The sequence below is a fragment of the Bombyx mandarina genome, chromosome 09 (genome assembly GCF_030267445.1).
Source record: "Bombyx mandarina strain Sakado chromosome 09, ASM3026744v2".
Classification (NCBI taxonomy): domain Eukaryota; kingdom Metazoa; phylum Arthropoda; class Insecta; order Lepidoptera; family Bombycidae; genus Bombyx; species Bombyx mandarina.
In genome coordinates this window covers 14,676,875-14,691,159 of record NC_143216.1, presented here as the reverse complement: position 1 = coordinate 14,691,159, position 14,285 = coordinate 14,676,875, and the positions used below count along the sequence as shown (strand labels likewise).

General features: G+C 35.8%; 1 protein-coding gene across 1 annotated transcript in view; it reads right to left on the bottom strand.

Annotated features, from left to right (window-relative positions):
* The window catches only part of LOC114239768 (uncharacterized), a 103,285-nt gene that overhangs the window by 56,369 nt on the left and 32,631 nt on the right, over positions 1 to 14,285 (bottom strand).

The window sequence follows — 14,285 nt, the reverse complement described above, 5'->3', positions numbered from 1 at the left end:
ATTTTTATATATAGTATAGAAGAATAAGATAGATATTCTTCGTCTTATTACAAGCATACTTAAGACGCTCAGTGTATTCCTAACGAAAGCTCAAAAAGGCAGATATCGATTTTTCGAAGTAAATACGTAACTAATACGCATTCACGATTTGCACAAGGTAGGAAGAACACCGTGTAATATATTTCAAACCGTAAAAGAATACTGACTGTCGCATGGCATACTCTGAGCTTTCAAGGCTATTTGTACCACGACTTAGGTTCCAGGTAACACAGTATTTTCACATTGCTGTTGAGTTCTCGACATCGCATACCAAGATGTGTCGCGGTATTTATGGATGAAATCGCATATAGTAACAGATTCTTGTTTGTTTGCTTGTTTTTAAGCGTAGACGTAACCAAATACTGTTTAGTTAGAGCAAGAAACGATTCAGGAATCGTTTTGAATGTGACCTCCTCTGTGTCTTAGTTTGATTTGACCGCCCATTTCCTTGGAACCAATTGTGATATAAAATTAACTGCTATATAAAACTTTAAATTGAAAAATGTTATATATATTATTTTGGTACTGTAATTCTAACTAGTGGTCGAAATTCTACCATAATTAGTTGAAATTATAAGTTTATAAATTATTATGATTCTGTTGTCAAATACTTCTATAATCACAGATTTCGCCAAGACTACACTTTAGACAAATATTAATAAAGACAAACAATATTACTCTATTCTAAATTTAACCACAGACTTTAAGCAATAAGAAAAGTTTGACAATAAACAAATAGTATGCATGCGTGTGTGTCAAATACGTGGTAGTGTGTTTAATGTTTTTATTACTTGATTTAATGACTATTCATGCATAATTTAAAAAAAATATTAACATTCTGCACTCCTTCTCTATATTCTCTGTAAGTGTGGGAAATTTCATATTCCTCCGTCCGCACAATTTTCGTAAAAAGGGGTACAAAGTTTTTGCTTCACGTATTAATATATAGATAATTCTAATAAAACATATTAGTTGAGTTTAGAAATGAAATTGGTCGATTTATTTGATTCGTACAGCGTTAGCTTGTTACATTTTATTCTAAGAATAACTTCTATGTTTCATTGAAATATCAAGGCTCAGAAGACATATTATTATAGGCAGACAGAAGACATATATGTATGATATTCGTCCAAATTCGTTTTAATTCATGTTCAGATTAGGATTTCGCACAAAGCGGATGTCACAGTCACGACACAATGGCATCTATCTGAGTGACGTCATCGGGTTATATTTGGTGTGGTTTAGCAAGTTTCTTTCCTTCAGCAGTAAGAATTAAAACTAAATACTTACTCAATTCAAAATAATATAGGTACATCTAGTATTCATTACTATCTATTTAAAGTACAGTTTCAACATTTATTTTACTGAAAAGCAATTTAGTGGCAAATAAACGGCTTAAATTAATAATTAAAAACTACCTCTCACTATTATTGAATTTACTCAAATCTTTCTTCCTATCTATCTTCCTCTTCTACTCCTCTTGCAATTCCTGCCTTGAATATTTCCTACTGGTGGCGGGCTATCTTGAAAACCTTCATGCATTGAGGCCACCATCCTGCCTATTTTTCCACCACCCTACCAAATTCTCCGAAGCGTCTGATCTAGATAAGGGCTATTCAAATTTTAAGAAGATTTCGACGTAATGTGGTATGTGTCTGATTTCCGATAGCAACTTAGCCATACGAACTCAACAAAAAAAATTATTCATTCGCTTATTTTTTTTATACCTGGTGTTAAGTGGTTACCAGGGCCCATAGAAGTCTACAACTTAAATACCGCCACCTACCTTGAGATATAAGTTCTGAGGTCTTAGTTTTTAAACTACTAAATTATCTATTACGTTTCATTAAAGCAAATATAATATATGCACGTACTACTTGACTTAAATTACGTGATGTGATGAAAGTATAGCTTAATTATCTTTGTTGTTACTCATGTTTATGAATGAATGAATCCTTAATATGAAATCGATTGATTACATATGGCTTATATGCTACAATGGAACTTTGCATAACGATTCGAAATAGTTTCTTCAGAAGTTCCCAAGTTCTTCAAATGGCTGATGCGATAAGAAACGTGCAGTTGTAATGACTTGTAATAGACAATTAAGGTAAAATAGTTTCAATCAAACAGCATGGGAACCTAGATGCATACAATTCACTGAGACCATTCAATTCTGTGTGTTTCTGTACGTACGTAATGGGAGGTGTTTCCAGTTAACAGTTTTATTGTTAGTGTTTCTATAAGGCTTATTAGATAAGTGTAGACTGCTTTCACGGATTAGAAGAATGTATTATAATGTTCAAACTTGAACATGAACCTACGAAGTACTGCTGTTATTCCAGTATAGGAATAATCTGAATATTTAAAAAAAATGCTGCGGATTAAAATGGATGAACGCTTAAAAGCAATGCACGGCTCTCAAAAAATATATCTAAAAATTATCAGTTTACTTAATTTTTATTTTTATTGGCAGCGAATATTTTTCAAAGACTAATAATTCAATATAAATTGTATGCGATCTCAAAAAATACTCCGAAAAGGTAGATCCTAACAATATACTACCTTTTTAGTTAATTAATTAATAAGTTACAACCATGTAAAATAAACCTCTGCTAAATCCATTAAATATTTTTGAAATAGCTTAAGCATTTTATTTCGATTGCGTTCTTGGTATGCTCTAGAAATGTCAGTTAAATTAACGCCATTTAATGTAATATAATATAATCTAACTTATCTTTGCAAATAACGGTCTTCGCGTTAATATTACTGCGATTTGTTAACAACGTTACAACGAGAGATACAATGTTATAGTTTTTAAAACAAGACAGATTTCCTTCGGTAATTACTGTTATGCAAGTATAGCTCAGTGGTCATTTAAGTTATTTTACTGTTAAGTTATTGCTTAAATAATACACACGCAATGTAACACGTCAAATACATACAAACTTACAGGAAAAATCTGTCGCGGATCATCTCCCTATTAAATATAAATTAATCTTAAGCAATGAATGAAATGTAATCAAATCTTAGCTGTATATTTTTTTTTTTTTTTTTTTTATGTTAATGCACTGTCGATTGCACCTATAATTGAGGTGACATCTGCCATGAACTTTTGTCAATTGTTCAATGTTTTGTATTGATGATCACTTTGTTGGTGCAACTTAATAAATAAATAAGTAAATACATGTTGGTTCGTTTAATTGTTCGTGATGTGTGCACGTGGTTCATCCGATTGAGTTGAAATCTGGTACAATAGTTCATGGTACTTTATAGTGTTCCAGTTGATAAACGAAAATAAACAGAATTCCTACATTAACACATTATTATCGGTCTGCTTGTTTGTCTGTTCCTCATTGAAGACCTTTTCCAGAAGCGGGTAGATGTCTCAAGTTTAAATTAGTAACAAATACTAAGGCTTTGCGGTGAAAGAATCGTAAAATCTCCAATATTTTATAACTAGATACTTTATAACGCACAATAAAAAAAAAAGAAAATTGCCACTTATTAAAATTTATAGGAAATACTATGGAAGGTAAGGATAGTCATTTCAAAAACCTCTCATAATCGCGTTGGTGTAGAGAAAGGGTATGGTATGAATATAGTAATTGTGGATGAACTAAAGAATGTCGAGTTATTTTTTTGTTTATTGCTTATATGGGTGAACGAGTTCACAGCTCATAGACATCTACAACGTAAATGCGCCACCCACCTTGAAATATAAGTTCTAAGGTCTCAAGTATAGTTACAACGGCTGCCCCACCCCTCAGGCCGAAACGAATTACTGCTTCACGGCAGAAATAGGAAGGGTGGTGGTACCTACCCGTGCGGACTCACAAGAAGTCCTACCACCAGAAATTATAATTTTGCAGGTTTTGATTTTTATTACACGACGTTATTCCTTCACCGTGGAAGCCAATCGTAAACATTTCAAGCCTAACCCTCGTATCGCTTATTTGCAATCGTGAAACTATTTCTCGCATACAGATACTCTAACAAACATCTTAAAAACACTAACGATTCATTCAGTTTATTTACGAAAAATTAAGTTAAGTTACATGACAGAATATTGATTTTCTTACGCTCGATACATGTATAGCTATTATAACAAGCTATTGGACAGTAAAATACTGCCTAGGGTCTGAAGCGAGATGATCGATACTTAAAACTGTACAAGATATGTAATCATCGAAGACCGCAACGCTGACCGCGAGGTGGAGCTATGCAGCCGCCTGTCCATCTCGACGGTAGGGCTGCGTTAAATATGTCTTATATTATAACAATAATAATAATAACTTTAACATAATAACAATAATAATAATTTTATACTTTAACGAATTTAAGGTACTATTTTATATACCTTTATTGCCTGTTACCTGCCCAAGTAACCACAATCGAAACTCTATAGTCGCTGGTCGTTCTTACCTGTGTTGGAGACATACACAGAGAAACTTTCAGCTTTTATAAAATAACGAAGGTCTGGCCGTCGCGGGCTCTTGGGCTATAATGTGCATTTAAATTTGTTCACAGTCATAATTTTAATATTATTGTGAACTAGAAACTGTAGTTGTTGGTGCGTCATTTTGTTTATTCGCGACGGAAAGGAGTAAGTAAGTATCTGTTCGAAATATTTTTGGAGAAGAAATAGTGTATGGGTCGGAATGTGGAAGACTATTAACTATTTTAGAATGAAAGGCTTAGCGCCGGTAAAACCTCCAGTCCCACCTAATAATCTTTAAAGTTGGTCTCTTTCCTTTTGCCCATATTATGGTAAGCTATGCTAAGTGAAGCGGAACGATGTTTGATTATCAATTTTAAATTTTGATTCAGTTTATGGTTTATAAGCAGTTGTTTAAAGTGGTTGGTGATTTACATGTTTGTGGGCCTTAGATTTATTTGTTTAATATATAAGAATAAGAATGTGTGAAGTTTCTATTTATGGACTGTTTCATACTTCGACTCTGCAGTATGTTTTGTGCCCAAGAATGCTACTACCATGGTAATCGGCTAGTAATGGTAGCTGAAGATACCCTGGAGCTTAAACAATATTCAAAAACGTACAAATACTAAATAGATTTTCGTAGGTCATCAAGGCAGACGATGCGCCATTTTGAGAAGGCGGCACGACATGAGAACCCTCTCATCGTGGCCGCTGCAAACTACATACCCGACCCATTATACCGAATGATAAACCGTCGACGTCAGCCACGTCATTACGGATCCTCCTGATCCATTAACGGTGCTTTTAGGCACCACAAGCACCGGTCACCGTCCGCGTCGAACCCGTCGCTTGCGACGAAGGGCTCGACGAGCGAACTAACCCATAGACACAGCCCACTGAGTTTCTCGCCGGATCTTCTCAGTAGGTCGCGTTTCCGATCCGGTGGTAGATTCTGCGAAGCACTGCTCTTGCTAGGATCAGTGTTCGCAACTCTCCGGTTTGAGCCCCGTGAGCTCACCTACAAACGTTAGGGCGAAGCTGAAATAGGCTCTCAAGGCTATCAGCATAGGTAGGAAAAAAAAAAGACGAAAAAAAATTCTAGTTTTACACATGTGTTCAGTTGTTAAACGATTACTTAATGCGTGAATTCATGAATTGCTAACAGAAACATAAACTCGAAATCACAATCCATTAAAAAGGGTGATTGGGAAAAAAGCATGAAACTGGGTAGAGCATGACGGCACATATAAGCACTTCCATCTTTAAGTTCAAAAAGACTTTTTTATTTTTAACATTTCTCGTCTATTCATAGAAATCTTGTTGTTTCTCCAGAAGCAGGATATATTGAAACGAGATTGTCTTCAGCCCTATGCTTGACTGTACTGGCATTGTCAATGTTCAAGAGCTACCGTAAGTGTAAGTAACCAGGTACGTCGTCATTACAAAAACATGGTTCCTAAGGAACCTGGATCTCTATGATGACCTCAAGTTTGACTGGGTCAGTAAGTATCTGCAGTCGGAATCATTGTGCCACTTTGAGAAGGCGGCACGGCATGAAAACCCTCTTGTCGTGGTCGCCCGTAGCTACATACCCGATCCTGTGGACCGAATCGTAAACAGTCGACGTCACCTACACACGTATTACGGATCCTCCCGATCCATTAACGGTGCTTTTAGGTACCTCAAGCACCTTGTCACCGTCCGAACCCATCGCTTGCGACGAAGGACTCGACGAGTAAATTAACCCATAGACACAGCCCACTGAGTTTCTCGCCGGATCTTCTCAGTGGGTCGCGTTTCCGATCGGTGATAGATTCTGTGAAGCACTGTTCTTGCTAGGGCCAGTGTTAGCAACCAGTTTAAACCCCATGAGCTCAGTTACAAGTCAAGGAGAAGCTGAAATAGCCTCTCAAAACTATCAGCATAGGTAGAATGATGATGATTTTTTTTACCAAAACGTAAACGATTCTTAATACACGTAGCATTTTAGAACACAATACATTCTTACCCCAAGACTGTAGGAATGATTCTCATTTTTCTCAACGGATCGATAACCCTAAAAGTACCGTTACAGTCGATCGTTCAGTTATTATCCTAAGTTGCGTGTTATTACTATGAATCAGAAGATATACTACTTTATAAATGGGACTAATAATAAACTTACTGTAAATTCTAAACAATTAACGGCTAGTCGTGACTATTCCATAAAAAAACGTAAATAAAATGATTCATATCATTCTTTATAAATTTTTTAGCATAAAATTTAATTGACGCTTCGACGAAAGGTCAAATTTTTTTTATGTTTATCGTCAACAATAACTTCATTCGAGGCCTAGTACTTAAGTACTTTTACTTTCTATAATAATATGTCGTTTTGCATACTTGAAATAGCTTTTGTTGAGAGACTCTAAAAAAAAACATGACAAAGCCATATAAAGCTTTTGGCAAGGAAATGCATAGAGCATTTGGCAAAGTTCCAGAATACAGCACCCGCGTTTCTTGTCAAAACCACTCGAAAAATCTGCATAGTAACTATGGATATTTGACATCAACTGTAACAATTACAATTATCGCCATGAGTTAAAATTAAACGGCTTCGAGCGGATTACACTTCAGCACCATTTAACTAATCCTACTTCAAAAACATTTCCAGTAAATACAAGCTTGTTTGTAAGGAAATGAATGTATATGTGTAGTATTGATTTTCAGAAATTCTCATTAAGTTTTTAGGAAGTTTACAATTAATTTATACATATTTATCTTAGCTTAGTGATTTTTGTTTATTTTGAGGTAATATTATCAAGACTGTTACGGCTTCATAAAATACGTCTAATAACCCGTACAAAAATTCTTGAGTTTATTTTAATTACGATTTAGTTCTCGTTAGTTCTGAATCTAGTCTGGAGCAGATACTACACAGCAGCTTACATACAGCTTTATAACATTTTATTTAAAGGCACATTACTTGAAGAATAGGTTTTATTCTATTGCTTATATGGGTTGACAAGCTTACAACCAACCTGGTGTTATGTGGTTACTGGAGCCCATAGACATCTACAACTTAAATGCGCCACCTACCTTGAGATATAAGTTCTAAGGTCTCAAGTATAGTTACAACGGCTGCCACACCCTTCAAACCGAAAGGCATTACTACTTCACGGCAGAAATAGCCAGGGTGGTGGTACCTACTCGCGCGGACTCACAAGAGGTCCTACCACCAGTAATTACGCAGATTATTATTGTGCAGGTTTTGATTTTTATTACACGATATTATTCCTTCTCCGTGGAAGTCAGTCGTGGCCCCTGGGACCGAAAAATTCTAGTGGCGACTGCGCACAGGGAACCGCAGCGTGAGTATGCCCCCCGAAGTGGACCGTCTGCTAAAGATCCCGAGAATCCATTTGGTTCAGACTACGCAGGTCTGGTCATTATGGTAAACTTTGTCGCAGGACTACATATGGCCAATAGTGGACGTTTATGACATAATGATCATGACGAACTTTTTTTTTCTGCATGAACATTTTAGCTAATACTTTACATCTTTTTTTTTATTTCGCTTTAGATTATGTCAATATTTATAATAACATTTCAAATCGTTCGAAGCCATCGAGATATTATGTACTACGTTAATCTCGATGTTCGAAACCGATTTACTGTATTTTAATTATTCGAATTCATGATGAAATCCATCGACAGATATAAAATAAAAATACTCCGCATTGAATTGCATACATCTCTTAACATTAAGATCGACGCCATTGCCAATGTCCATGACTGATGGTAACCTCTTTCTTACCTAACATCGACACGTATATTCAAACAGCTGCAAATAAATCTAAAATATGTTTTTGTTTAATCACTGGTTTGTTTAATCATTTCGACACCTACGCAACGTGTCTTCGTCTATAAGAGCTTGCATGAATCCAACATTGACTAGCCCTAAATAACGGTAAGTCATTCTTGGCTGTTATAAATTGATAGCCTTTAACTTTCTTATAACTCTGCATTCCAATACGTCCGTTATTTATATCGAAGACACATTTAATTGACTTTTATATTATTAAGAAAAGAAAATATTCGTTGCTTGCTTTAAGTGTTAACATACAATTAAAAGGAGAATAATAAAAAAGTGTTTTACTTTTATTTTTTATTGCTTAGATAGGGTGGACGAGCTCACGGCCTAATTGGTGATAGCTGGTTACCGAAGTTCATGAACATCAACAACGTAAATGCTGCTATCCACTTTGAGCCGTAAATCTCAGATTTATAGTACAATGGTTGCCCCACCCTTCAAACCGAAACGCATTACTGCTTCACTGCAGAAATAAGCGGGTTGGTGGTACTTACCCGGGGAAGCTCACAAGAGGTCCTACCACCAATCAAATTCAAGCGAATATTAATAATAATGGTGATAGAGCGTCTTTAGAACCCAGACGGGTAGGTATCATCATCCAATCTATTTTCTGCCGAGAAGCAGTAATGCGTTTCGGTTTGACGGTTTTGACGGGACGATAGCCATTGTACTCTAATAATCGAGACTTAGAACCAATATATCAAAGGCCAGTGTCGTCATTTACATACGTTCTTGACGTCTGTGGTTCCAGTAACCACTTAACACCAGGTTCGACCATCAGTAATCAGATGTAACAGTAATATATTTGTTTTCAAAAGCAAAACATCTGAAATAAAACGCTAACAACTGATGTGGTTTGAAACTATACTTTATGGTAGAATAGTCAAGGATTATAAGCTCTATAAAAAGGCAGCCAATCTCTCTGGGTATACAAAGGAAATTTAATGCATCGGACAATAAATTGTATAATTTCACAGTGCACAGTAATATATAAAGACCTTTTTATTAATTTTATTTTGAGCGTGGTGTACGGCAGTTTCCTTGGAAGTATTAACCCTCAGACACAGCCCACTGAGTTTCTCGCCGGATCTTCTCAGTGGGTCGCGTTTCCGATCCGGTGGTAGATTCTGTGAAGCACGGCTCTTGCTAGGGTTCGTGTTAGTAACGTCGTCAGGTTTGAGCCCCGTGAGCTCACCTACTAATTAAGGTTACGCTGATATAGCCTCTCAAGGCCACTAGCTTAGGTAGCAAAACAAAAAAAAAAAAAATTGGAAGCCATTGATGTTACATTTACACATGTTTTAATAGAATAAAGGCACAATTTATCCCCAGCTTATTTCTCTACGATCGAACTTAAAATTAGATTTTCATTCAATAAGGGATCCAAAAATAGGCTTTGAAACTACAAATCGAAACCTCTTAAAAAATAAAGAAGGATTTTTGCACATAGTACCTTACTCCGAACGTTTGATTTTGACGTTCAGATAAAAATATGTAAACTATTACCCATACAAGTTACATCATGTGTGTTGCAATCTTCGAAGTTCAACATCAAGCTATGGACGTCATTATCGAGACGGGTCGAGCACAGACAATTGTTGTACAATGTACATACACATGCAGTTGCATGATTCATTGTACGGTTGCACTTCAAGACCTTTGCCGTTCACCATAAATTATCTGATTGTGCAATCAGAAACAACTGAGACACGCGAATTTTTTGGTGTATTTTTTTGTTATGATAAATTAATAAATGACATATTTGTAAATAAAGTAAGGTCTGAATAAATATTAAGAGAATATTGTGAATAATTATTATCTGTGATATATATTATTATTCGTAGTCATTCTGAAGTCATAGTTAATCTAGATATGTCACTCACAGAATGTTTAAGTGACTGACAGTGAACTATTGCTTGTGACTTGAAGAAAATTTTAAGCGGAAAACTAGATTCCATCGCTTTTGAGACTCTGTAATCATTAATTTTAACAAAATGGGTCAAACGTACAGTTAAATAAAGAAATACATTTAAGGTAATGTGACCGTAAAGAATTTTGAAATGAGCAAATTTTAATATTGAGAAATGAGGTTGCATATCTCACTTATTTTTCTTTAACTGTTGATGGTGACAGTTTACATTTACTTTTTCCTCCGCTACTTATGTATTGCAATGAAATTTATATTTTATGATATGTACCTATATGTGTATGCGTTTCGGTTAGAAGGGCGGGGCAGCCGTTGTAACTATACTGAGACCTTAGAACTTATATCTCAAGGTGGGTGGCGCATTTACGTTGTAGATGTCTATGGGTTCCAGTAATCACTTAACACCAGGTGGGCTGTGAGCTCGTCCACACATCTAGGCAATAAAAATATATATACATATTTAAAATCTTATGTAAAATCCAAAATTTCAATCAAAATTACATAAGTAAATCGTAATTAATTCATATTCGGCTAATTCCTCTTAAATCTCTTCGTATACTGTAGATTTGCTAATATTATCAGCAGAATACGTCAATTTCTATAAAATTAAAGTACAATAGCTTGTAACCCTGAGATTGACTTGACAAAAACAACGACAAGTATTGTGTACGACGTTCACAATGCAGGTCTGTGGGTATGATCCACTCCCTTGACACGATGATGATCGATTCTCAACTTTCACTTGGTTGTAATTCGTTTGTTCATTGAGATAAATAGTAGTAATAGTTGCAGCATTAGGGCCACAAAGTAATTATGCGCTCTGTTTTGATGAGAAGGACTGCGTTGAGCTAATTAAGACTTCTGTTGTTCGAAGGTGGATAGCACATCAGGTTGTTCTATCCGTGGACCGCGGTAGCTACTTAATGTTAAGGCCATGGTTTTAGGAAGTTAAATAAAATTGATACATCCATATCTCATCTTTATAGATCAGCAATGATCAAGATACATATTACTATCCATACTAAAGTAAAGTGTACATGGTTGGCGTTGGAAGATCATTATCGACGATTTTACTGGTGGTTCGAAGGCCTTTCCAGTTTCATCAGGACAGGTGGGCGAACAAAGGTTCAGCCCGGAGGGATCATTATCGATAGCGGGGCGATGGTTGTATTTATATCCCCACTGTTTGGTAAATTTGCAAAATGTAACTATTTAAATTATAGCCGATATATTATTGAATGGTAGGAAGAATTTCATATCTCCACTCCGATTAAGTTTGTAAACGTTAAGACGCATAAATATCGTCGACAAAATTGAAAACTCTTTCCAGTTTGTTACTGGCACTATTAACGGACTTCGAAAGAAGTATTATTTTACAAACAATAAACAAGCCACAAGTCGTCAGTAACACAAACTGGTACAAGGGAGATAGCGGCTTTGTAATTGACTAATTTATAAGTAAGTGCCTAATTAAGAACACGCTTCCCATGGGCAATTTTAGAGTTTCACATTATCTTTTGTAGCCGAAGCTTGTTTAGTTCTGCTTTTACGGTACTTCAAAGTAACGGGGTCGTATGTGAAGATGATTAGCACAAAACTGTACAAACTACGTTGGCGCTCTTAACATCTGTAGATATTACAAGCTTCCAAGATATTAGTGTTTGTTTTCGATATCAGTGTTATTCGAAATTTTGATTTGTACTTATAAAAGTAATCGAACATTTCAATGTAGTCACTTGACAGGTATGAGAAGGTCTCCACCTAATGCAGTGACATTATAAATCATAACATGGACTGCAGTTTTGCTTATAGGTCGAAATAAAAAACTCTGATAGTGATATTGTGGAATTCATGTACCCTGTTAGAATAATCGCGAATATTTGCTAAGTCGTCCATTTTGTGTTCAAACTCTGCAAACGCGGTATATTATGTTATATAATGGATCTGAATGTTTTTGTATTGTGAAAAGTTACCGCGTATTATGACGACACAACGTTGCACTAATTGCATTGGATGGGTCTCGTTGAAGGTCCAAGTCAAGGTTAATTGCATCATACGTACCATTTCGCACTGAGCTTCGACGTCCTCGTCATAAAAGATGGTGTCGCAGTCGTCCATCACTGCGGCCGGATGCCCTCCTCACTCCTTAGCAGGACCTCGCGGCCCCCTCATGAATACCACGCGGCCGGACCACCGGCATCCGAGCTTGCACTAATTATAGACACCGCCTCACAACACCGGCCACACTCCGACACCACTATCGTAACGAATCGAATAATCGAAATCTTCGGGATAATCCAATGAGTCACGCGATACCGAGCCAACTTGGTGCGATACTGCCTCTAGAGCTGTAGACGGCGGACGGAAGGTGTAGGTGTCCTTAACGAATTGAATCAGGCGTAACAACGCAATGATACCGCCTCGCGGTCTATGTTAGTTTTTAGCCACCGATTGATGAAAGAATCGTTAATCGAGGCTTCGTTTTGGCAATGCGAAGAGGCACAATTAAAGGATAATGTTTTTGTGACGAAGTGCGAACTGCGTAGGTGGCTGCGAGCTGATTGGGGTGAGGGTGGCGCGCGCACTACGCTGCGGTGCATTGATCGGATCACTACTGCGCATGTGCCCTCTGGGATTTCCTCTGTTTTGACATTTACTAAGGGAGCATTTGAACTTGTATGAAGAAAAAAATATAAATCTACAGTGGTTTTGTTGGTTCCGTTATAACTACTGAACCATGCATCCGATTGACTTGAAACTTGGTATACATGTAGAAAATACACGTACTTAATGGATAGGCTAATATTTATATGAGTATTGGACTCCCTAATAATAATGACAATAAAAATGTTAATTTTAAATGCCCAGCGAAGCGGGCGAGTACGGCTAGTATCTGATAAGAATCACACCAAATTATCCCAATTTATCCTGTTCATATTACGATAATTTTTAATTTCCACATACCTCACTAAACTCAAGTCTATATATAACTTCGAGCATCTGCAGAATGTGCTTTACTTAATTAAGTAATCGCTGCTCAATATTAAGAACTATAACTGAGCATTAATAATATATCGGAATGAAATAATGATTATAGTCGTTGTGAAAATGAATACGTATGATTGATGTGGGAATTCAGAGCAGTCATACTCAAAAGTTGTTAACTTAGCCAATTATAGTACGAAATCAATCACAGAGCTATGTTTAAGCTGTTGTTGTTCCATTTGGCGTTTAATCTCGATAATGGAAATGGATCCTAATATCTTAATTACTACCAATAATAGCACAAAAAACTGTTAAATTGTTATAAGTATCAATATTTTTTCTCATAAAATCGAAATGAGAGACGTTATAGTTGACGACTTTTGAGATTAAGTTAGAAACAAGATGGTATTGTTTATTCGTGACCTACAATATCGCTGTATACAATCAAATGTCAAGGGAAACTATTGCTGCTGCATTCATAATCGCAACATTCGAACTACGAATGAGCAATAAATTAAAGTGGCAATAAAAAACGATTGTTTGTTTTTTGTTATACATTTATTACGTAAATGCTCTATATAGTATTTTTGTTTTGGTTACTTTTATCGCAAGCTATTGTTTCGTATCTTGGCAACTGTTTTAATTATGTAATTTCCATGATAATAATCGTTTGTTTTCTATATTTATTAGAAGCTGCTTTAGAGTTGTTGTAATTAAATTATGACACTACGCTTTGACTGATTTAAAGAAAGAAAGAAAGAAATCATTTATTCGCCAAGCATAGTGAAAATGAGTTATTATATAAAGTTAAAAGCAGCGTGTATGCTTGACATGCGAATTTTAGTGCAGTGCAAGATATTGTAATATTATATAATTTACCATTCATTCATCCATAATTCAACCAATAATAAAAAATTCAATTTATTTTCAATGTCGTCCCTAAGAAAATCATTTATGTGATAATAATTTCCACTAATAAGATTATCTTTTAGTTTTTTCTTAAAATGAAAATCGTCTAAGTCTCTTAATTTCTTTGGTAG